This window comes from Thalassophryne amazonica, chromosome 5, assembly GCF_902500255.1.
Source record: "Thalassophryne amazonica chromosome 5, fThaAma1.1, whole genome shotgun sequence".
NCBI lineage: Eukaryota > Metazoa > Chordata > Actinopteri > Batrachoidiformes > Batrachoididae > Thalassophryne > Thalassophryne amazonica.
This window is the reverse complement of record NC_047107.1, coordinates 31,364,564-31,390,545: the sequence shown is the minus strand read 5'-3', so window position 1 is coordinate 31,390,545 and position 25,982 is coordinate 31,364,564. Positions and strand designations below refer to the sequence as shown.

Below are 25,982 nucleotides of genomic sequence, written 5' to 3'. Positions count from 1 at the left end.
TGTTTTCATGGTCAAGGATGTCAAATATAAAGGAAAGAAAAGTGTATGTATCATAGTTTTGGTTGCAACACTGAATTGTTGAATAGATCACTGTGCCAAGGAGGGAATCTCTTTAGGGCCAGTGACCCTATGGCCTTGTTTAGAGAAGTGTTTCATAAATGTTAAAAAAATTCATATATTTGCAGTTTAGTTGAATAATAAATTGAATTTCGTCTCTTATTTGTTTTTGTCTATAAACACATGCAATATCAATATCTGTGCTCAGATAACAGTAGCTTCTGGGAAAGATGCAAGTTGCAATAAACTGTGATGCCAAGCACTAAGGATACATGATATCTAGTCACAGCAGATGAAACTTTATTTTGCTACTGAGCAAACATCATTGTTAGACTTTTTTAGGTTCAATGATTCCACGGCGTGTAGATGTTATGGCGTCAGTGGCCCCATGGCCTTGGCGGAGGTTTGCACTCTCTGAGTGCTTCTAGTTTTTTTAGGATTTTGTTGCTGAACTGTACGTTATATATTTGTACACCTCTGCAGTTGTGATAATTTCACATGAGGGAAATCAAGCTTAAGTAATTTGTACTGAATGCACCAGAGTATTTTATAATAGTAATTATATTGTCATCACATGTTAATGTTAGACGTTTTAAAGTTTTGTGGGACATGTCTTTGCACGTATGTCCCGGTGTGAGTAGCTGATCCCTTAAGGAGATGCAGTCTTATTTTAGAATCTGAAAAACTCTGTTTTTAGTCTTGGTAGTGCCCTACAACCTTTCTGTCCGGAGTTTCGCAGAATATGCAGTTAGTTTGCTTTCCATTTTCAGGCTAAGGATGCTTGTGCACAGCGCTGGCATAGAACCGCGTGAAATGGTGTCAGCCCTAGTCTGTATCCTTCCCTCTTCTGTCTCTGTGGAAAGCATGAGCTGGCGTCAATTCCTCATACTACTCCTCGTCTGCTAGTTCACTACCTACCCTCCCACCCGTCCGCCTGACATTAGAAATTCTGTTTATAGAGCTCTCTGGCTTCTCCAGTGCGGGGCCCATCAGGATCATCTCAACGCCCTCTGAGGAAAGGATAACCAGCATCTCCCCTCTGCAGCCACAGACTCCCCATGTTCAGTGACATCAATGAATCCCTTTGATGTGCCGCGATGAATATGTGTGCGAACATGTTTTTATCAATTTATGTGTTTTTCTCATTTGCTATGGTTGGTCAGAGCTACTTTGGAGTTTGCGCTTCGGTACATTGCTTTGCCCTGTGAAACTTGGGTAAACTCGTGTTCTAGGCTGTGAGACATTTGGCCAAAGGTGAACACAACCCTGAATCCTCTTGAGTTCCTTTAAAGAAATGTGCTGTTTGCTTTGAAACAGCTTGAAGATGTGTTGTACAGCTTGTCTGCTCAATTCTGTAACAGATGGACTTGTTCTGGGTTCTTGGAGACATTTTATTCAGTGTAGTTATTAACACAGGGAAACCACTGTTCTTCTTTGATGCGACTACTTACAGTCATATGTAATCATTGTGATGGCATACAGTGCACCCAGAAAGTATTCACAGTGCTTCACTTTTCCCACATTTTGTTATGTTACTATCTTATTCCAAAATGGGTGAAATTCATTTTTTCCCCCAAACATCTACATAATGACAATGTGAAAAATGTTTTTGAGATTTTTTGCAAATTTATTAAAAAAAAAAAAAACACCAAGAAATCGCATGTACACTCAACAAAAATATAAACGCAACACTTTTGGTTTTGCTCCCATTTTGTATGAGATGAACTCAAAGATCTAAAACTTTTTCCACATACACAATATCACCATTTCCCTCAAATATTGTTCACAAACCAGTCTAAATCTGTGATAGTGAGCACTTCTCCTTTGCTGAGATAATCCATCCCACCTCACAGGTGTGCCATACCAAGATGCTGATTAGACACCATGATTCGTGCACAGGTGTGCCTTAGACTGCCCACAATAAAAGGCCACTCTGAAAGGTGCAGTTTTATCACACAGCACAATGCCACAGATGTTGCAAGATTTGAGGGAGCGTGCAATTGGCATGCTGACAGTAGGAATGTCAACCAGAGCTGTTGCTCGTGTATTGAATGTTCATTTCTCTACCATAAGCTGTATCCAAAGGCGTTTCAGAGGATTTGGCAGTACATCCAACCAGCCTCACAACTGCAGACCATGTGTAACCACACCAGCCCAGGACCTCCACATCCAGCATGTTCACCTCCAAGATCGTCTGAGACCAGCCACTCGGACAGCTGCTGAAACAATCAGTTTGCATAACCAAAGAATTTCTGCACAAACTGTCAGAAACCGTCTCAGGGAAGCTCATCTGCATGCTCGTCGTCCTCATCGGGGTCTCGACCTGACTCCAGTTGGTCGTCGTAACCGACTTGAGTGGGCAAATGCTCACATTCGCTGGCGTTTGGCATGTTGGAGAGGTGTTCTCTTCACGGCAGATGCGAAGGAGATGTGTTGCACTGCATGAGGCAAATGGTGGTCACACCAGATACTGACTGGTATCCCCCCCCAGTAAAACAAAACTGCACCTTTCAGAGTGGCTTTTTATTGTGGGCAGTCTAAGGCACACCTGTGCGCTAATCATGGTGTCTAATCAGCATCTTGGTATGGCACACCTGTGAGGTGGGATGGATTATCTCAGCAAAGGAGAACTGCTTACTATCACAGATTTCGACTGGTTTGTGAACAATATTTGAGGGAAATGGTGATATTGTGTATGTGGAAAAAGTTTTAGATCTTTGAGTTCATCTCATACAAAATGGAAGCAAAACCAAAAGTGTTGCGTTTATATTTTTGTTGAGTATACATAAGTATTCACAGTCTTTGCAATGAAGCTCAAAAGTGAGCTCAGGTGCATCCTGTTTCCACTGATCATCATTGAAATGTTTCTACAGCTTAACTGGAGTCCACCTGGGGTAAATTCAGTTGATTGGACATGATTTGGAAAGGCACACATCTGTCTACAAATGAGGTCCCACAGTTTTTTGCTGATCCCAATAATCACCCGATCCATGGTGTTAAAACTGTATCCAATCCAAACAGTGGCCTTTGTGATTCTTGACACCCCTAAGGCAAACTGTTGATGCTCCTCTTGGAAATTAAGCTTGTGGTTGTATGTGCACAGCTTCAGGTGCACTTTAAGATGTAGAGCGGCTGTAATGGGTGAGTCCCTGCTATTCTGTGAGCACCTGGATTACCATGAAACAGCATGAAATATCTGAAGATGGTTTGGAATACTGCTGCTGAGTCCAGATCGGAGTTTTTATCACATTATACCTGTTCTGGTTTCCCTTCATTGGCTCCCAATAAGAACAGATTTTAAGGTTTTGTGGATGACGTATAAGACTCTAAATGGTCATGCACTGACCTGTCATGCTTAACTTGTTAAACCTTACGTGCCTTCTCAAGCCCTGCAGTCACAGGATGCAGACTTGAAAAGAATTTGGAAGCTTTGGTAAACTGGAAACTAAATTGGTCATAGGCGTGAGTGAGTTTGTCTTTACCGCTGGAACATGCATGCACATGAAAATAGCAGACATTAGAATGATATTAGACTGATTGGTTTACAGATTTCCTTGTCCTTTCTGAGTGGATTAAAGCTGTTAACACTGGTCAACATGATTTTTCTTGCATGGAGATTTTCAACAGATTTGGGGTAATTTGGAGGCGCTGAATCCGAATCTGGTGTTAATTTTGCTAATCACATCACGTTTTTGAGATATGAAAACATATTTTTCGTATCAAGCATTGAAGCAAAAGCTGCAATGTCGCACACCTCTTCAGCACCATAAAGGACATTACGGCTCTTGTTCACATTTCATAAACCTGGTTTAAAAACTATGCTTTTGAAGCTGCTTTTGTGCATAATTAGTGGCATCATTATTCGTGAGTGAATGAGCAATGTTTGTGTAATCCATCAATACATAACATAGCAGATTACAAAAAAATGTGATGTGATAGAGGAAATCTAAGCCCAGATTCAGATTCAGCACCTGAAAAGTACCCTGAATCAGTTCTCAAAGTCCCTGCAAGATTTTTTTTTTTTTTTTTTTTTTTTTTTTTTGACCAATGTAATAAATCTGTTTTATTTTGGGTTCTGTTTAAATGTTTCACATTCAGAGTGTCCAGAAATGTTTAAAAACTTTTAATTTATGCACCTCCAGAAATAAATGTTGGATTTCAAGGGGCAACACCAAATTTTGGTTGGGGGAGGAGGCATGGTACATGAAAATTTAGTAAGGTATATCGTCTATTATACATACCAATTCTAAGGTAGAACTCTACTAGTGTATACTAAAGTATATCTCAATATCTAAAAAAGAAGCGTAAGTAATGTAAAAAGTAAAACAGAAAAAAAAATTAAAGCCCTCGTCTCTGTAATAATAACAATGCAATTATTGTAATTCATAAGTGAAACATAATGACATTCTTTTTTGTTGTTGTTGTTCTGAAAAGACACAAGAAGCTATCCACAAATAATAGAAATTCAGAATTTTCTCAAAAACGCCTTCCCGCACTATCTCTTGCAAATGGTGTGGCCACACAAAATTTAGCTGTTTAGACGCCCATTTGACGGAATTATTGAGTACATGGCCAAAAAGAAAACCCTCAGATTGTGAGTACCTTAAATTTTCTTGTGTGAAATGATCAGCTCTGTTTAAAAAAAGCTAACAAAAATAAATACCTTAAAAGCCTGTCAATGAATGTCTTTTTATTGTTGGGGAAGTAGCCTCAGAGCACACCATTTTACATTTAAAAATTCAAAAATTTCAGGTTTAGCAACCCTGTTGTTTTAATTAATATTAATTAATAATTTATTTTTTAGTTTTGTTTTTTTCTAATTTATTTAGTTTACATAGCACCAAATCACATCAAAGCCATCTAAAAGGTGCTTCACACAAGTAAGGTCTAATCATACTAACCCTTAGAGCAAGCACACATTCTAATATTAATATTAGTATTACTTGTAGTAGTGGTAGTAGCAGCCATTGTTTGAGTTGTTGGCTAATGCCTCATGAATTTGTTGCATTTTTCTGAAGTATTTGTTTCAAGTAGACCATCCCAGTAACAGCAAGCAAAATGTGAAAGGTGGTTGTAAATTGTACAAAAACAGTTTTTTCATTTTGTATAGGACAAAAGAAAAATGTTCAGACTATGACTCGGTGCTAGCACATGGGATATAACGTTCTAAACGGTTTCATGCTTAAAATATGTAATTTTGGGTAGGGGGGATTTGCTTGCGGGTGGTATGGTGGCTTACGTAGTGGTTAGCACTGTTGTCTTACAGCAAGAAGGTCCTGGGATTGCTTGCCTGGTCCTTTCTGTGTGAAGTTTGCAGTTTCTTCTCATGTTTGCATGCAGGTTTGGTGATTTGGAGAATCTGAATTGATCATAGGTGGGATTGTGTTTGTCTATATGTGGTCCTGCAATAGACTGGCATCCTGTACAGGGTATATCCCACCTGTTGCCTATGACTGCTGGGATAGGCTCCGCCACCCCTCCCCGACCTTTAATTAGGAATAAGTGGTAATATAAAATGAATGAATGAATAAATTTGCTTTTAAAAGTTGTTTTGGGAACATTTCAAAGTTAACCAAGAATACTATCAAGGTTTCTACCATGGTATCTTCCAAGTAGATATACTCTGAAGCTTTCCTCCATTGTGGTTTTTGTTGGTTGTTTAAAGGGAAGATATTCCATCAGCAATACAGTGGCGGAAGAATGCCATGTAAAAGTGGTCTACTTTTGGTTTGATAACAAAGATCCAGAAGTGGCATTTAGAAGTCTGGAAAGCATCTTTTCAAGATAATCAATTATATGCAGCTTCTTGAATTTTTTTTTTTTTTTTTGTATTTGGCCTGTTGTGAGGACAAAACAAAGCAAAGCAGATGAATGGAGTCTTGATATGTTGCATAGGTAATTTGTAACTTTCTGCTCTGATGGATTTTGTGTCATAAGATTGTTAAAACATTTTCCTATAGTGATTTAACAGAGCTGTGACCGTGCAGGAGGCAAGTATTTCTAATGCAGTGGTTCTTTATGATGCCTTAAATGTTGTAGCTTGTCTGTCTGAAAATAGCTTCATGTTACATTGCAGCTGCTAATTATCACAAATGTAAAGGTTTTTTTGCCGTGAATTGCAGCTCTGGGAGGTAGAGACTAGTATCGTGTGTCATGTGAAAGCCAGCTTAGAAACGTCTGTTCTGAGGTATTAACCTGGTGCAGGGGGAGTTTGGTTGCCTACATTTATCAGGACGTCAGGGCAATCAATCCAACTCCCAGGTGGTTAGACTTCCAGCCAGTCCTGAACCACTTAGTCATGTAAGTGGTTCGACAGCAAAGTCATTTTTGACATTTTTTTTAATTGCGGCTTGATTGTCGAATCTCATTAAATTCCTCAGTTTGAGGATTAGCTGCTTTACTGATTTGTATCATGTGGTTGGTCCTGACGTGAAAAGGTTGGGGGTGGGGGGGGTTGTGAACCGTTTGTCACCACCAAGCTGTAGTCTTTGTTTTAATTTAGGACTTTTGATGAATCACAATTTGTACATTGTGTCCAGTTTGTAGCTGTCCGATGGGAGTCGGTGGTTTGAAAACAGGGCAGTGGGGGGTAGCGTTAAAGTTTGCAGTTGGCCTGCTTGGTTTATGGGTATGGGACTCTTGCACAGTCATAACCACTACTGGTTTGTTCACATAAAGAAATGTTTTCCCTCTGTAATTGTACCTTAAATGCCTCACTCCATGCTAATAAAACATGATTGTACAGCAGGAAGACAAAGAAAACGCTCTAAACAGGGTTTCATCAGTCTGGTATTCCAAGCAGCTGTTTTCACTTTAAGCACTGCAGGCAGCAGGAGAGGGAGCGAGTGGGGAAGAGGAGATATTGTTGATGAGATGTGGTGGTGGGAGCATTAACTGGGGCAGATACGGGTCCTGCTATTTCTTTGCCTGTTATCCTGAAGTGGGCCAGCTTCCAGACCTTGAGGCACTCCGTTATCTGAGGGATTTTGTCTCCCGCGGAGCACAGCTTCTCCACCATAGACGACAGAGCTTTGCCAGTCACATCCCAATCAACAAACAGTGGGAGGCTATCAGATCATGCGCATGCAGCATCTCTGCAACCACGCAAAATTTGCATCAGATTTCATTTCAGTTCACATTAAAGCATCCTCGCTGTTGCATAGTTGTTTAAAAACCATGTCATGAGTGTGGAATATCCGTGTGGCTGTAGAGGTCATACTAAATTAGGAAAGAGGGTAGATATTTGTCCAGGATGAGGTTAGCTGAGCAGCTGTTTTCCATGTTGTCGTTATAAATCAGTTTGGCTGCTTTCCACCGACTTTGGAGCAGCTCACGTCTCCTGACAGACACATGTCAAGTCAACACATTGCACCTGTGTGCACAGACAACCTGTCTATGCAGCAGGCCTTAACCAAACTATTATCAGATAGGTTTTAATTTGAAGTAGTGTGTTGCCCGTGGGGATCCACGGGCTGTTGAATGGGTAGTGTTTATAACATAGGTAGGTGACATTTTTCAAGGGTGGTAATAAATTAAACAAAGTTTCTATAATGAGTTGGATCGTTGTGTGAATCAAGAATGTTCTTAGAACTTTAGACCTCAACAGGTTTTTGGAAGAGAAACTCAGCTGTTTTGTTTCCTGTTAATGATGTAATTTTCTTACATGTTAAGTTACCATCTTAATGTGTTTATAATTGTTTAGGTTTTTGTTATTATATACACACTATTATTATTATTAGAATTATATTTAATTATTTATTCTATTTTGTCATTTGATTTTTAATTGGACCACAATGGAAATAAGTGTTTTCACTTTCTTGTGTCATCCATGTATTTTTAATATATTTACAATTATATTATGTACTTACACTGACATTACTAAATTAAATCACACACACACACACACACACACACACACACACACACACACACACACACACACACACACACACACACACACACACACACACACACACGTTTAATATAAAGATGATTTACCACTCCCTGCTGGAATGGTGTGTTATTCCAGAATGTAATCAGCAACATTAGCTAATATCCAGTTTCTCCAAAATGATTAGTTTTATTAATGTTACATTTTGGTGCTATTCATCCTTGACTGTTTGTTTTTTCTGCATTCTGCTGCAAGCAGGTGCTTTTTTTTTGTTTTGTTTTGTTTTTTGCACACGCTCAACTTTTAGTTTTTGCCCCATTCATCCTTGACCCAAAATACGCATACCAAACGGCAAGTGTCAGCTCTCGCCGGTTTCATTGTTATCGAAGCCATACACATACACACATGCACACAGAGGCCACTTGGCTATTATAATGTAGATGATTAGCAAATATTTTTTCTGGTAAATATGCACTGTAGATCTTCCTCTCTTCTGTATTTATTATTTAAGTCAACAGTCCATGACATCTTCCGAACAATGAGCGTGATAAAGATTAATACCTCATTGGAGTGTTGCCTTATGTCTTGAGCTGACAATATTTATTTTTTAATGTGCGCCGGCGTCTGTTTCTTCAGTTCCTGTAAATGAGAATGGCAAACCCAATTTTTTTCCCCACTGAAACCACTGGGATGAAGCATTTGTGGGTGCTTGAACTCAGAGATAAAACAAGTAGTAGATGCTCATTCACTTCACGCAACAGAATGTGATGATAAGCACTCGCGCCAGTGGGCCTGGGGCAGATAGGACGTACTTACATATATCCAGACAGACACGGGGGACAGTTCCTCTTACCCTAATTTATTTTTTTAAATTTATTATAGCCCTAAATGAGATGAATTTCATAGAAAGCCTTACACTCTCAGATCATCCTTGGTGGCAATCACTGGCATAAAATCACTACCATCAGATTTTTAAAGGCTTTATGTAATTTGTAACTTCTGCATCCATACTTTTTCGCAAAGAATTATGTGTGTTGTTGGCCAACTTCAAGCGAAGTTGTGTTACGTACCTTGAAACTGAAAAACGATTGCCATTTATTTCGGTCGTGGCCGGCAGCAAATGTGTTGGCAATCATTTGTATTTATCTGTGGCAGATCTTGCATGCATTGTAGAAAATGAGGTGTTTCATCTGATCTGCAGAAGTGAATGAACAAGTATGTTGCTCCAGAGAAGTAACCAAGTCCATTTACGGACAAAGAGGGCCGGGTGGTAAAATGATAACTATAACGTATACAAAAAAATTTAGGTTAATACCTGTAATAAGCTGTGGACTTTTATACTCGATGTGGAGATGGACAGCCAATGAGATAACAGAAAACAGTGGGGGGAAAAATGCCTTCAGTTTTTTTTTTTTGCTTGCACATTAAGATGCTCGACCATTTCAATTAAGCAGCAGCGATGGGCGATCAATGTGGGGAAAAATATATATTTTGATAATATTTTATGCCATATCTCCCATATCAGAGCTTTCTGCACCATGTTTTGTTTCAGCTTAGGCAGTAATTATTCTTGTTAAATGTAGGCGACGATTAGTTTATGGTCTGCTTAGTTTTAAGTTTGTGAACTGGACAAATGTAAAAACTACTCAGCTGAGTCCAACGGACACGCAGCTGTTTGCTCCATATCATTTGAGTGATGGACGTTCCGGTTCATACGAGTCAAAATTTCCCGTGAGATCAGGCCTGTCAGTGCAGTTGTTGTCCCAAATATTAGTAATGACTTAACCTCTGGTTGCCCTTTTGCTTTCTCGAGTTACCCTTATAAACTAATTGTATTTGTTAAGGAGTCACAATGTTCTGCAGAGCATCAAATTTGATTAAAGCCATGCAAAAGCACAAGTCATCTAAAATGAGAAGCCTCTTTATCCCAGATCAGACTAGAACATAAAACCAAAATGGGTGAAATCTCATCTATTATATGCTGTTTATTTTTGTTTTTTCAACAACAATAAAGTTTGTCACTCTTTCTTGACTTTATGGAGTATATTTTCAACTAATCTTGAGGAAATGTTCTTGATTATTTGTGAGTACCAACTTTATATGAGCTTTGTGGAAGGCAGAGGCACGGTCACTGAGTGGTTGTTGGATTTCCTTGCATGTTTTTGATATAAGGTAAACTTTATTGATCCCACAGTGGGGAAAATCACTTGTTGCAGCAGCAAGAGTCGTACAGTAGTAAAGAAAAAGAGAAATACTTACATTAAAGAAAGCTAACTAAAGTATATTGCGATGTTTGCTGGTGGGTGCATAAATACTGATGTGAACAGATTATGTGAAAAATGGAATATAGTGAGTATAAGTATGTACAAATATGGTGAAATTATTGCACAGGATAAATTGGACAGTTGTGCATTTAATCAAGCACAAAAGGTGACGGTAGACGTAGTTGCAAAATCAGCAGGCGATTATGGTGCTAGAAACATTTTGAAAGTATTATACAGATGATCAATGTGATCAGATTTCTTTGTTTCTGTTATTATATAAGCTATTGCAGTTGGCATGAAGTTTTGTGTATTTTTATTTTTTTTGGGATTGATCTTTGTATGTATGAAAGGTGCAGTTGCCCGGCGTGACTCTTGGTCACACAGTGATGGATGGTGAAAGACTGGGTGGCAGCTCCACACCTCTGCTGACATAATCTCTTAGCCATTTATTTGGCGAGATACCAAATCCCCACAAATGTGACTGACTTATTTGCTCCACTTTGAGAGTAGCTACATTTTGGGGAGAGAGAGAGAGAGAGAGAGAGAGGAAAAAAAAAAGATCCAATCAGCCCAAAATGACATGGAGTAGGCCAAGGAACCCTTTTGTTTGATTTGTACATGGGTTGGAGGGGCTGCCTATTGGAAATCCCTGAAGCAGGCTTTAGGGGCAGGTCTGATTCTCGTGTGAAATGGGGAAGCTCTATAGCTCTCGGCTGACTTGACTGAGGCTGTATGGGTGTGTTGGCAGGGGGAGCAGCGGTCATGAATAGGGTCTTTGACTACCTCAGACTTGCCCTGAAAGGCAGGACAAAGACCCTAGGGCAACGGCTTAGAGCCTCACAGCTGAGCTACAGAATGCTTGGCCCAGTCTTTCTCCCTCCTTGCCTGATTTAAATACTACAGTGGCTTTCAGCATTCTGGTGATGGGCACTCGCATTCACCACGGCACATATACCGTCAACTTTTCATCAGTTTTGTTTACTGTAGACCAACGTCAGATATGTTTGACATTGGCGTATGTGGTATAGAGTTGAAAGGTGGTGGTGAATATGCATCGGTGATCCTCTTAAGAGACGATAAACTTCACATTGTTCATATTAAGCAGAATTTGTTTCAGTTGAGACTAATTGCAGGCGCATGCATCACTGGTAATAATAAGTCAACTTGAAGCCTCGACTACATTGAAGTTATTTATGAATCATTTAGATTTATCTTTATGCAAGATGGAGTTGTTGCCAAGTAAACACGTTTTGACTTGGAGCGCACCTCTAATTGGCGGATTATTTTTGACAGCTTTGTGTAACGCTTCAGTCCGAGATTTGCAGAGCAAAAAATAAAAAAACGTAAATCTTTTCTGCAGAGTTAATGGGGTTATTTGAGTCCTGTCCAGACACTCTCTCCCTACAGAGTGTCTAGTTTCAGATGTCACTCAGAGCTTTGTTTGCCCCCCAGGGTGAAGGGTTAGAAGTCAAGGTTCAGGGCCAGTTGGCTGAGTGGCCGCAAAAGCCCTGGCGTCCCTCAGCATATCCGATCCCTTCTTTAGCACCAGCCTGCAGTGACAAGGAAGGGGTCGCTTTGCAACATTTGTCTTTTTTCTTCTCATAGCTGCTTCAATTTATTTATCACTCACGTCAAGGAGATAGTCAGGGTGCACTGCACTGTGAGGTACTGAAAAGGTTTAGAAAGCTTAACTGTCGCATGGCGACAAATCCCATATTCGAAGCATTTCATTATATTTTCTGTGCAGCTACTGTGTTTGTCCACACTGTTACCTCTAATCAGTGCAAAACATCCCTTAAATTATATTATTTACAGCTTTTGCGGTGGCATTTGTGAGGTTTCGGCAAAAAACACTGTTTATCAAGTTTTAACAACTGAGAATTGGGCCTCAGCAGAATGTCTCACCAGGCTGTCAAAAAAAAAAAGTTCTCCGTCTTCTTTGTTTAAAACACCTCCAAAAGTTTGCGAGTCCACAGCCTCACCCTTGTCAGCCCCCACCCGCGATCTCAACTTCTCCGTGCCCCACCACCACACAAACATGTCCTCCAGCCAGGTTTATTATGCCGTTTCACGCAGACCAAAATTGCAGCTGCATGGAGAACAATCTGGAGCACATTAGCTCAGGCGCTGTGATTTATAAATTGTTTCTCAGGCCATAAATCCCTGCTGTAATTGTGCACAAGAACCCCTTCTCTTCTCCAGTCACTCCCCCCTTCGTTTCTCTCTCTCTCTCTCTCTCTCTCTCTCTCTCTGAGCAGCTTACAGTTCTTGAGTTTAACACTAATTGTTTGCAGAAGCATGCAGTTTGGACAGAATAAAAGTTTGTTGCGTTGCGGTGCAGATTTGGGCTGGGAGAAACGTCGTCTTTGATGAAAGATAAACCTCGCTACATTTACGCTGCAGCATCGGTGTGAGCCTTACTGTCCCGTCCAGAATGAGATATGAGCATCTGTCTTCAGCTCCCTGTTCCTGTGGTTCATGTTCTGCATTCCTGAATACTGTGTAATTGTGGGGGGGGCTCTCTTCTACCCCGTCCCTGGGAATCTGATATTTACAGCAGCCCCTGATCATAATCACCTTGCTGCTCTCATTAGGTTGTATTGAAGCTGAAAGATGGCAGCAGCTGGATGTATTCTTCTCAATTCATGTCCAGGTTTGAATTTACAGCAGACAACTTCAGGCATTGGTGATGTCAAAAGCAACTTAAAGGTTGATTCGGTTAATTTAAACCAAATTATAATACAGTAAAGTGCTTGCCCTTTTTTAAAAATCCTCAAAGTAGATTGAGAAAATCAACAAGGACAAAAAAAAGTCTGTCCTGATGAGGTTGAAGGTCCCTTGCTTATGTTTTCTTCTTCATTGTTTTGCTTTCAAGAGTCTTGAACCTTGAAAGGGTAAGAGACCTCATCACCTGCCCTTATTCTACCTTTAAAAGGTTTCTTTAGCCTTGAAAACCTCCACTGGAAAATGACATTCACAAAATACAATTCTAACGCAGTAAAATTCACTGTATATACCTGCGTCTGATATTTAATATATGTGCTCTTTTCACATGGAGGCCGGAGATTTTCAAAGCAACATAGACTGCACATATGTTGAGAGAGAAAGTTGAAGTGCCTACTTTGGCTGCATTCATCCAAAATTCTTTCTGCAAAGTTGTGTGGACTTTACAATGTAACTGTTGGTAAACAGTCAGGAAATAACAGTTTATTGCTCTGATTTAGTAGATTCCTGTGCAGAAACAAATGCTCTCTCTCTCACAGACACCATTCATACAGTATCCTTTCCGCAGGATTGGGTGCATTTTTGACTGTATTATTTGCGCTTTACAATGTAACTGTTGGTAAACAGTCAGGAAATTTAGTAGATTTCTGTGCAGAAACAAACACACTCCCTCTCTCACAGACACCATCTTGCATCTCTTCATCAACAGCCACACCTTCTTGAACTCCATCAGCCATGCAGCAGCCGCTAAGCGTGCAGCAGGTGGCAGACATGTCCATGAGACACATGATTTTAATGACCGCTTCTTCATTATATGCTGTTTTAATTTGGATACGAGGTCTGTCCATAAAGTATAGGTCCTTTTTATTTTTTTTCAAAAACTATATGGATTTCATTCATATGTTTTTACGTCAGTCATGCTTGAACCCTCGTGCGCATGCGTGAGTTTTTCCACGCCTGTCGGTGACGTCATTCGCCTGTGAGCACTCCTTGTGGGAGGAGTCGTCCAGCCCCTCGTCGGAATTCCTTTGTCTGAGAAGTTGCTGAGAGACTGGCGCTTTGTTTGATCAAATTTTTTTTCTAAACCTGTGAGACACATCGAAGTGGACATGGTTCGAAAAATTAAGCTGGTTTTCAGTGAAAATTTTAACAGCTGATGAGAGATTTTGAGGTGATACTCTCGCTTTAAGGACTTCCCACGGTGCGAGACGTCGCTCAGCGCTCTCAGGCGCCGTCGTCAGCCTGTTTCAAGCTGAAAACCTCCACATTTCAGGCTCTATTGATCCAGGACGTCGTGAGAGAACAGAGAAGTTTCAGAAGAAGTCGGTTTCAGCATTTTATCCGGATATTCCACTGTTAAAGGAGATTTTTTTAATGAAAGACGTGCGGACGGGTCCGCGCATCGGGACACAGCCGGCGCGGTGCGGCGGCACAGGAAAAACACCTCCGTGTTGATAACCATTTGTAAAATCCAGGCGGCTTTTGATGGCTTTCAGTGGAGTGAGTATATGAGAAATTGTTTAACAGCTGGACATGTTCCAACTTGTCCTTAAGGCTTCCAACAGAGGTGTTTTTCCTGTGGCGGAGCGGACCCGTCCGCACGTCTTTCATTAAAAAATCTCCTTTAACAGTGGAATATCCGGATAAAATGCTGAAACCGACTTCTTCTGAAAATTCTCTGTTCTCCCACGACGTCCTGGATCAATAGAGCCTGAAATGTGGAGGTTTTCAGCTTGAAACAGGCTGATGACGCCGCCTGAGAGCGCTGCGCGACGTCTCGCACCGTGGGAAGTCCTTAAAGCGACAGTATCACCTCAAAATCTCTCATCAGCCGTTAAAATTTTCACTGAAAACCAGCTTAATTTTTCGAACCATGTCCACTTTGATGTGTCTCACAGGTTTAGAAAAAATTTTGATCAAACAAAGCGCCAGTCTCTCAGCAACTTCTCAGACAAAGGAATTCCGACAAGGGGCTGGACGACTCCTCCCACAAGGAGTGCTCACAGGCGAATGACGTCACCGACAGGCGTGGAAAAACTCACGCATGCGCACGAGGGTTCAAGCATGTCTGACGTAAAAACATATGAATGAAATCCATATAGTCTTTGAAAAAAATAAAAAGGACCTATACTTTATGGACAGACCTTGTATGTACATGATGTTTGCATTCATTGATTGTAAGTTATTGTGTTAACAGATTGGAGGAGATTGACTCATTTACCTGCTCACTCGCTGCATTTTAAACGGTACATGCTTGCATAGAGGCTTTTTCCAAAGCCAAGGAATTATTTTCATTATTGAGTAGAACGCTGAACAAATTGTGTTTCATTGATTCATTGATAAAAGGTGAAAACAATAAAAAAAAGAACTGCCGGCGCTGAATATGACTTAGGTTTTGTTTTGTTTGACCAACAGTTCAAAACCCAGAGGTATTGAAATTACAGTCGTGCAAATGATTATTTTCGCTTCATTTGCTGGATGATATTTTACTTTAATTTTAATGTTTTGTTTGGCAGCTTTTACTGGCAGTCATTTGACTTTTTCCAGTGTCTTACTCTTATTGTGATGGCCTACTTGGGAGGAAAAATACAAAATATGACTGAACATTGGATTTTTTCTTAAATATATCATTTAGAAATGATACACTGGTGATTAAATGTTCAAAGTTCCTGAAAAAAATGAAATTATGTAAACTCAGATGAAATCTAAATGATCTGCTGGTGAAATTTTAGGTGAAACAGTAAATTAAGCAAATTTATGACCTACATACTGTGTGACCTGACAGTGGCAGTCAGCCTTCTGTTGCACAAAAAAATGAGATTTAATCCTGAACCTAAACTTTAGCCAGCATCTTCAGCTGCTTTTTTTTTTGTCATTTGATAGATGTTCTGATAGTTTTTTTTCTGCACAAAACTGAGAAAATGTTTTTCTTCAGCCCCCCCCACACATACACCGCAGCACCACATGCTACTGTAGGCGCATAAGCATCATGTTACATGACATGTACAGTCGTGTTCAGAAAAATAGTAGTGCTATGTGACTAAAAAGATTAATCCAGGTTTTGAGTATATTTCTTATTGTTACATGGGAAACAAGGTACCAGTAGATTCAGTAGATTCTCACAAATCCAACAAGACCAAGCATTCATGATATGCACACTCTTAAGGCTATGAAATTGGGCTATTAGTAAAAAAGTAGAAAAGTGTTCACAATAATAGTAGCATCTGCTGTTGACACTACAAACTCAAAACTGTTATGTTCAAAGTGCTTTTTTAGCAATCCTGTGAATCACTAAACTAGTATTTAGTTGTATAACCACAGTTTTTCATGATTTCTTCACATCTGCGAGGCATTAATTTTGTTGGTTTGGAACCAAGATTTTGCTGGTTTACTAGTGTGCTTGGGGTCATTGTCTTGTTGAAGCACCCATTTCAAGGGCATGTCCTCTTCAGCATAAGGCAACATGACCTCTTCAAGTATTTTAACATATCCAAACTGATCCATGATACCTGGTATGCGATATATTGGCCCAACACCATAGTAGGAGAAACATGCCCATATCATGATGCATCACCATGCTTCACTGTCTTCACTGTGAACTGTGGCTTGAATTCAGAGTTTGGGGGTCATCTCACAAACTGTCTGTGGCCCTTGGACCCAAACAGAACAATTTTACTCTCATCAGTCCACAAAATATTCCTTCATTTCTCTTTAGGCCAGTTGATGTGTTCTTTGGCAAATTGTAACCTCTTCTGCACATGTCTTTTATTTAACAGAGGGACTTTGCGGGGGATTCTTGCAAATAAATTAGCCATTTTGATGGTTGTTTTCCATTTTCTTCCACGCGTCTCTGTTTTTTTTTTTTTTTTTTTGTCCATTTTAAAGCATTGGAGATCATTATAGATGAACACCCTATAATTTTTTGCACCTGCGTATAAGTTTTCAACTTTTTAATCAAACTACGCTGTTTGTCTAAACAATGTCTTGAACGTCCCATTTTCCTCAGGCTTTCAAAGAGAAAAGCATGTTCAACAGGTGCTGGCTTCATCCTTAAATAGGGGACACCTGATTCACACCTGTTTGTTCCACAAAATTGACAAACTCACTGACTGAATGCCACACTACTATTATTGTGAACACCCCCTTTTCTAATTTTTTTTTACTAATAGCCCAATTTCATAGCCTTAAGAGTGTGCATATCATGAATGCTTGGTCTTGTTGGATTTGTGAGAATCTACTGAATCTACTGGTACCTTGTTTCCCATGTAACAATAAGAAATATACTCAAAACCTGGATTAATCTTTTTAGTCACATAGCACTACTATTATTCTGAACACTAATGTAAAAGCTAACGTTTTAAAGACATGAACGATTAAATCCACTGTGAATCAGTGCTTCCAGTTGCTCCATTCACACAGGCCGTTAGTCACAGTGTGTAAAAGGAAATTTAAGTTCTGCAGGCTAACTGTGCTAAACCAGCATTTCCCATAAGGCATTTGCAGTCCCTGGCGAATCATAGCGCAGTTTGTCGATCACGTCTCACATTGTAACCTTGGTTCCTCGCTTGACTTCCATGTTAAAATATATGGCCAATTGTACAACCGTTAATCTCAATCTCTGCCAAACCATATTCTTCAACCCCACAAACTACCTTTAGCCTCGCAGCCTACTCATTTTAGTTTAGTCTAGTTTTGTATGAAATGTAACATTCTACATCTGCAGGATTTGCTTTTTAATTAAGGTTCTTGCTTTCCTTCAGGAGAAATACATGAAGTTCAACATCTTGCAATGGTGTCAATTAAAAAAATTAATTAATCCTTGATTAGCCCCTGGATCTTGACCACAATTTAACAGGTTCTTTCTTGGCCTCTGTCCAATTCCTCCACCTGTATCCATGAAGATTATTCAAAAAAAGTTTGCATGATCTTTGTCACTATAGCCAACCATATTTGTCTTGTCAATTGTGCTGGTAACATGGCCCAAACAGAGGGTCACCCCTTTGAGTCTGGTCTGCTTGAGGTTTCTTCCTAAAATCATCAGAGGGAGTTACTCATGAATGTTTTGGTTCTGTATGCCCAGGGGCCAATGCTAGTTGTCACCTATGCACACAGCTATCATAACCAGTGTGTGCTTTGCACAGGGACAGTATTTATAGACATGTTTTGATGGATTTTCACAAATGATGGCTTGTGGAGGAGCATTCTGGATTTTTAGCGTGGACAGCAGAGACGTGGCTTTATGGTCTGCGGTTTCTAAGCACTTTGTAATGCCGCTCTCGTCAAACAGCTACGGTGTAGTTGACCTGATTTTAGGGCAATCCCTGCCTCGTGTTTTCCTCTTCAGAGAATACGAATCAAAAATATTAAAATGTGTACGTCTTTTCAAACACTGTCACTGCCCCCCACCCGGACAGAATGTTCACATTTTTCTCCAGAAATGATAGATGCACAAAACGCATTTTCTCATCTCCGGCAGCCGGGAGCGTCGCAGAGCGATGGGAGCAAGCGTGGAAAAGCGCTGCATACCGGCCACGCATGTGAATATGTCTGTGTGTTTGAGCCGGAGGGCGGAGAGAGGAGGCTGAGCGTGGAGTGAGCGGGGTTAGCGGTGGGGTGATCGGGATGTCAGGTAGTAAAAACTGAGATGAGGCAGGGCCCAGACTGGAGGCCTGCAGATTTGTGCCTGAGCGCAAACACGGGAGGCATCTGCAGGCAGCTGTGCGTTTGGGGGGGGGGAGTGGTGGTTGGGACAGGGGCGCTGGGGGTGTGGAGCCGGGTGGCGGTGGCTGCGGGAGGGAGGTAGGAGGGGGCGGGGAAGGTGGGGGAGAACTTGCAGAGAGTGAACACAATCAGCCCTCTGTTTTCATAAGACTTGTGGTATGTGAGAGCAGAAACAAATGTGTTTAATTTAGGCTCTCTCTCTCTCTCTCTCTCTCTCTCTCTCTCTCTCTCTCTCCTTCACATCACCCACTTATGCCCACCTCACTTTTTCCCTTCTAGAGCCGACGTTACCTCTCCTGCCTCTGATAGCTGCTCTCAGGAAGTTTAAAAAAAAAAAAAAAAAAAAAAGCCAAGAAATGCTCAGATTAAAAAAAAAGAAGAATAAAATAAAATCCCTCTCTGTATCCTGTCTGAGTGCTGCTCCAGAGCGCCCCTCATTGGAGGGTAGGCCTCTGCCTAACTCTAAAATCACTTTACATGACAAATAACTACACCTACTACTATTTTCACAATCAAATATCATATGAAATCTTTGAAACAACAACAACAAAAAAAAACAGTTGACAAATAAGAGTTTGTTCCAGTACGGACTCGTTTTAAGACTTCATTTGTTTCACGGCACACAAAAGTTGTAAGACCTGCACAGGCATTTCAAGACTAAACTTGCAGCATAATCCACGTCTTTGCCATACACCCGAAAATCCTCTGTGCTCCAGGAGAACATTACACACGCCGACGCACACTGCTCCCGTTTGTAGCTGCTAATGTTAGTTGCTAGCATTAGCCACTAGCTTACAGTGTTGAGCAGTGTATTTTTTTTTTTTTTCATAGGCTGGTGACAGTTTGAATATGTGTGAGTATGATTTGCCTACGGACAACGTATGAAAGGATTATCTTGTGAGTGTTTTCACATTTTTCTGCTCTTCATACTCAGTGAGTATAGTGTTATACCCAAACGCACACCTCTTCTTGGTGTGATACTGCAGTTAACAAGAGCATGATGCCTCACGTCAATATAGCATTTTCTGGGGGGCGGGGGGAGGTGGCAGTGTCTTGTTTTTAATTTGTTCTCAATGACAAAGGAGTGCATGCAGCCACATGCAGCCACCTCCAGAAAATAAAGGCTATGCCCCGCATCTTTTTTTCAGAACAGACTGCTTTTTTTTGTGCACCCTCGCTGAGTGCTGTTAAGGCACATAGAGCATTTTTTTTTTCCTGCAAGAAAAATCCTGAGAGGATGTTCTGCTCAGAAACTCTTCATCCCAGTGCCCCCTCACGCTCCTCATGGGATGTTTGTATGACAACAATAAACAGCTCTGAACTAGCTTATAATGTAAGGTGATTTAAAAGTACTCACCCTCGGACATAACCAAGCGTCTGTCCAATCAGCTATCACAGATTAGGCTTTTGTTTTTTTGTTTTTTTTTTTTTTTTTTTGTCCCTGCTGTGATAGATTTTAAGTGACACATTAACATTTTTTTCAGGAAGTGGCTGCACATTTAGAGCAACTGAAACAAGACATTGGTGCTAGCCAGCATTGGGGGGCTTTTTTTTTTCTTTAAGGGACATGTCGCACATTATTTAATGTCTCAGTTAGCAACACAAAGTGGCCCTCAAAATGCAGGAAATAGTGTTTTAAAGGGTTATAAACTTCAAAATTTGCCTGTAACGCTCATCGCATGGCTATGACCCACTAAGTTACTCCCTATGCTGTGAAATAATCCTGGTGAGAACCCTGACATCTGATTAATAGGGTATACCAGGATCTCCCCCCCCCCCCCCCCCCACACACACTTTTTTGATATTGCAGGACATTTTTCAATATTTTTGTGAATTTCTCAAGAAATTATGCACAGATCTTTTTTGGAAAAAAAATATACATATATATATATATATATATATATATGTATATAGTGCTAATGTTAAAAAAGGTAAGATTTGGCTTGGATCCAGATAATCAAATTTTGTGTATTCTTTGAAAATTCATGAAAATTATGAAAAATGCCTGGCAATATTAAAAAAAGTTGGGAAAAGAAATCACAAATGCCTACAGGAGACTTATAAAGATGAATTTTGAAGTGGATCCAAATACATTTCCCCCCACCAACAGATCCAAGATTTTTTTTTTTTCCACTTTAAAAAAAGCAAGAGAATGTGTACCTGTGAGAGCATTACAAGTGCTGGTGGAGGTTTGCATTCTCCAAAAATCATGTTTGCAGGTCAGTGGATCTGTTGAGAAACATGTTACCAAACTACATTTGGGATGTGCCTTGTGTTGTGAACTTGAACTGTTTTTCACCTTCACAGGCATACTCAGATTAACCTTGGCACGATGAGGTAAACATTGATAAGCAATTTCCAGAGAAAGAATAAAAAGTGTTATTATTTAAATATTTTCACGCCTTTGGGTTGGATAAAAATGCTGCCACATTTGCACTGCTAAGTGTGAAGGAGTGTGCTGGATTTATTGTGGCCTCCTAACTGCCTTGGCAGCAAACGCCATATTACACTGGTAAGCCCGTGCTGTCTGCAGTCAATTTGTGTTTAGTCATAAATGAAAAATTCAGGTCTCACTTACGTGTCATTGGCTTAGACTTGGAGATACACACACACACTTGATATCTAAGTTGAGCTTTACTGTAAACACGCAGCCAACCGCCGCTAACCACCTTGTGTTCTGGACTTAATTATACAGACATTTACGGCTGTGAATTTCAATGCAATGAGGCTACTCCCCAAACAATAAAAAGTTGTGTTCCTGTGCAACTGAACAAACAGTGCCACAGGACATGGAAGAGGATGAGGTCCTTGTGTCGGAGGTGTAGCCCGTCTTGACATCAGATCACACTGACATCGAGGGGCGCAGCCTGACAATTGAAAGCAAATCTCCCAGGTACAGGAAACCACATAACTGACTTCACATAATTAACTTGGATACCGTCGCACCCTCCTCCCCGTCTTTATGAGGTGGCCTCGCTCTTACACGATGCACAATTATTTTCGTGTGTACCTAATTACATGGTGAGGTTTATATGAACTGCTATTGTGCTCTGTAACAGAATTACTCATTTATTCCTAACTTGAGTCTTGCTGAAGATATTTTGCTTTAACTATGTCTGATTACCTGAAAATCCTTGAGGCGGGATGGCAGCTTTTCTCCTCTCTTTCTCTCTCTCTTTTTTTAATATAACGACCTGTATGACCTCTGCAGTAACAGTCTGCACACAGGAAGTGATATCTCAGGATCATGTCATGCAAACATTGGAAAAAAAAAAAGCAACAACCCTGCAACAGATGATTGCTTGAGTTGCAACAATACAAACTCATATTGATTTCACAGCTCAGTCAATTGTATTAAATATTAAAGACACTTTTAGGACTTTTTTTGAAATAAAAATTTTGGTTGTTCTTGTATATGATGCACAACCCAACTGCTCAGAATTATGCGAACGTTGTGTTTTTGTTCATTTTGTCACACGTACACACACACACAGTACAGCAAAGATTCACCGATATTGATGTTTGTATCCCTTGCGTATTTTGTGTGTCTGAGTGGTTTTGCTAAATTACAGATACAGTGGTCTCAAACTGGCACCGCGTGGGCCAAATAATGCAGACGAGGCAGCATACATTATCAGGTATTAAGTATGGCCGGTGCCACATTTTTTCCTTCTGTGCATGAAACCCAAAAATGTGCTGTTACTGTATATGCTTGTCTTTTAAGGTAAACAATTTTCTTGTTAAAATTCACAGGCGCATTTTACAAACACTGAAAAGCAAAACATCACGTGCCTCAATCAGCCCATCTTATTGCCAGTGTCTGTGATGGGCATAGTGCCTTCATGTGTAACATATTCTCTGTAAAGATTTTTACCTCCTATCTTCCACCCTGCGCAAGCAACGTACAATGTGACACACGTGGATTAGCGGTTAGCACTGTTGCCTCACCGCAAGAAGGTCATGGGATCAATTCCCACCATTCTTTGGTCATTTTGTATCATACATTACTTGTTCCATATATGACATTGTGTTAAGCTTTGGAGAAATACATGTAGAACTAATACTAATCCAATATTTCTGTTGCAAAAGAAAGCTATAAGAATTATCAGTAATAAGCCATATCGTGAGCCAACAAATCTGTTATTTGCTTGTTTACAAATTTAAAAATTCTGGGACGTGGTTGATTACAACACAATACAAATTATGTATAAAGTTTTTCTCTCAACATGTCTAAGATCTGTTTAAAATGAGGGACTGCAGCTACAATTTGAGAGGGACATTATTATTTGAGAAGATCCGAACTACTGTAAAAAGTCACTGTGTTTCCGTTAAGGGTGCTAATATTTGGAATAATTGTCCTGATAATATTAAATTACTTGGTATCTTGGTTGGGTTTAAAAGGCTTTACAAAAATAATATACTTACTTGTTATAGTTTGAAGAATTACATTTACCATATTGTTGTTGGGTTTGGGTTTGTGCACTGTTGCTCATTTGGTTGTGTTTTGAAATTCTGGTGCACTGACTGACGTATTGTTTGTGCACATTTCTTTTGTATTGTTGTTATGAGTGTATATATATTTATATATGTATACATTATTTATTTTTTATGCAATAAGGGGAAGGTATATATAAGCTTTGATTCTGAAGTCACCCTTTCAGCCATGCAAGTACGTTGTACTTTTTATGAGTTTTGTTACTGTCTGTGTTGTTATTCTGTGTGCCAAATAAATAAATTCATTCATTCAACATCTCATCATAATCGAATTTCAGGTTCAGATGCCCTACGCGCAATGACACGCAGTGGCATGCAGTGTTTCTGAATAGGTTGAGCAATGTTCACTCATTCACCCAAGTGGCACGAAATTAGTGCGTGGCAGAAATTTTTACCATTTCAAAATTCTCATACACAGTTCATGCACAGTTTACAGCACTTTACGACGCATTTACTCAGGCAAGACTGAGTGCCAGTAAGTAAGTCCCTTCGTCTGCTCCCTTGTTTGCACTTGGGGTCGCCACAGCAAATCCAAGGTGGATGTGCATGTTGAATTGGCACAAGTTTTACACCGGATGCCCTTCCTGACGCAACTCCACATTACATGGAGAAATGTGGTAGGGGTGGGATTTGAACCCGGAACCTTCTGAACTGAAACCAAGCGCATTAACCACTTGGCCACCACAAGTGCCAGTGTGGGATCAAATTCGTGCAAATGTCCATGTACCTAAAGAAGCATCACTCCAACTGTATCACAATGCTTAGAACATACCTTAAATAGTACAGCCTGCAACAGGTCTGTCTGCATGGATTAATGAGTCCATCAAAGTTCTGCCGAAACAGCTGCACCTTACTTGTATGGCTCATGTGCTGTCTTCAAAGAGCAGAGTGACATTAAAGGACACATTAGTCACATTCATTTTATATCACATTGTTTGACAATCTGATACTATGCATGCACTCTTGCTCTTTTTTGTCTGCACAGATTTGTTTTCTCACCAGAAATCCTTTCTGCACCTTTCCTTTTTGTGTATTCCACACTGCAGTACTGTGCACCTTGTGCACTCCTGTTTAAAGGGGATGACAGTTGACATTCTGATTGGTTGTCGTGCATTGTCTACAGAACGCCAACTGCATCCTCTTGCATAATGCGGAGCCTTAATCCCGGCCCTGTGCACCTACCACTCAGGTTTGCGCTCAGAAATTATGCAGCCTCAAAATAGTGCAATGTGTGCAGCCACGCCCCAAATGGATTTCTATTAACTGTTTTTTTTTTATGCAGTTAATTAGAGTGCAACAAGCATTCTTGACCAAAAAGTAGAGCTTGCGAAACAAAGAGCATGAGTTCTGCAATGACATATTTGAAAAGTGACAAACAAACAAGAAAAATGTGAGTTTTTAATTGTATGATCATTTCCACATGTTGCTGTGCTCCGTGGCTGTGTGATCAGCTTGAAATAGTATGGCTCGCGAGTTCACACTGAAATATAGCAAATGCCTTGAACTATTTATCCAGCGCTGTGCCACTGCAGTCGGCACAAATCTGTCTTCCAGAGGACGGATGTGACTTTGCATTTTTCGGGATGCCCTGATGATGTTTTTACATCTGAACTGAGCCCATTCATGTTGGGTATCTGCCAATACAACTACAGTTTGATATCTTTTAAATTATGAAGTTGCACTTACGAGCATCCAGTAATTAGAACAGCAGAAAAGCAGCATGAATTGTGTGTGTGTGTGTGTGTGTGTGTGTGTGTGTGTGTGTGTGTGTGTGTGTGTGTGTGTTGGGGGGGGGGTGATGATCATTTGAGGATCTTGGAGCATCCTAGGTGCTGTCATGAGGACCTCCCTCACGCTGCCTCTCCTCTTCACTCCCCTCTCTCTCCTCCCTCTTTGCACTAATAGTTCTTTTGTGTACAAGAGCATGTTAAGAGGCCAATGAGCCTGGCCTTAATAGGCCATGTTACTATAGCAACCACAGCACTCTGGGTGTCTGACCTTTGACCCAGTTTTTTACGGACGGTGAATAAGAGCGCAGGACGACCAAGCGGGTCACAATGGAGGCCCAACAAAGTGAGGGAGTGTTCCTGTCATCGTCACTTAACTTCACTGCTCTGTGGGCTAATGGACACTTCATATGTGGTAGCCTACGTGGTGCGCTACCTCCACTGCAGAACCTTCTTACACTTAATTTAATACAAAAGCAAGTACATATCCCCTCAGTTTCCCAGAGTCCAAGGTGAGGCCATCATCTTAGCTGAAGACGTGTTCTGTTAACTGAACAAAAAAGAGAAATTGCTAACTGCCAGTTAACTTTATGTTTAAAGTTCATTTTAGCCTTTGGTTAGATTTATAGATCTGCCAGAATAAGTGGACTCCTTGGTGAGTGGGGCATTGTCGCCATGGTTGTGTCGATGCAAACTCATCGTTGGACGTCCGTTGTTTACATCATCTGCTACTGTCAATCTGCAATGTGTACATTCATCATTCACCGTTGATGATTGATGTGAATAAAATAGACTTGTTGCGTATTTACAGACAAGGAGTTAATCTGTGTTTCAGATGTGCACTGCAGTCGTGTTGGCTGTTTTCGCCATGTTGCCGACCTGCTGTGAAGCAGAATGAGGCTGATGCACTTTGTGTGTCTATGTGAATAAAATAGACTTGATTTGTAGCACTGCATCTGTGTTGAACACAGCAGCAATGCGGGTCGGCTACTTGCTGCACTGACACCATGCATATAAAATGAAATGAGAGAAAACGTTTGGGTTGGGAATCTTTAGGGAACCTCACGATTCAGTTCTCTTGTGATTCAGAGAGCTGCCGTTTGA

At 40.4% G+C, this 25,982-nt stretch overlaps 1 protein-coding gene and 1 long non-coding RNA gene across 2 annotated transcripts in view; both read left to right on the top strand.

The window, feature by feature from the left end:
- Positions 1-25,982, top strand: part of tcf7l1b (transcription factor 7 like 1b) — a 120,401-nt gene that overhangs the window by 23,396 nt on the left and 71,023 nt on the right.
- On the top strand, positions 10,123-11,888 carry LOC117510261. The gene is made up of 3 exons (XR_004560659.1): positions 10,123-10,227; positions 11,635-11,636; positions 11,878-11,888. It is a non-coding gene; the product is annotated as an uncharacterized LOC117510261 (long non-coding RNA).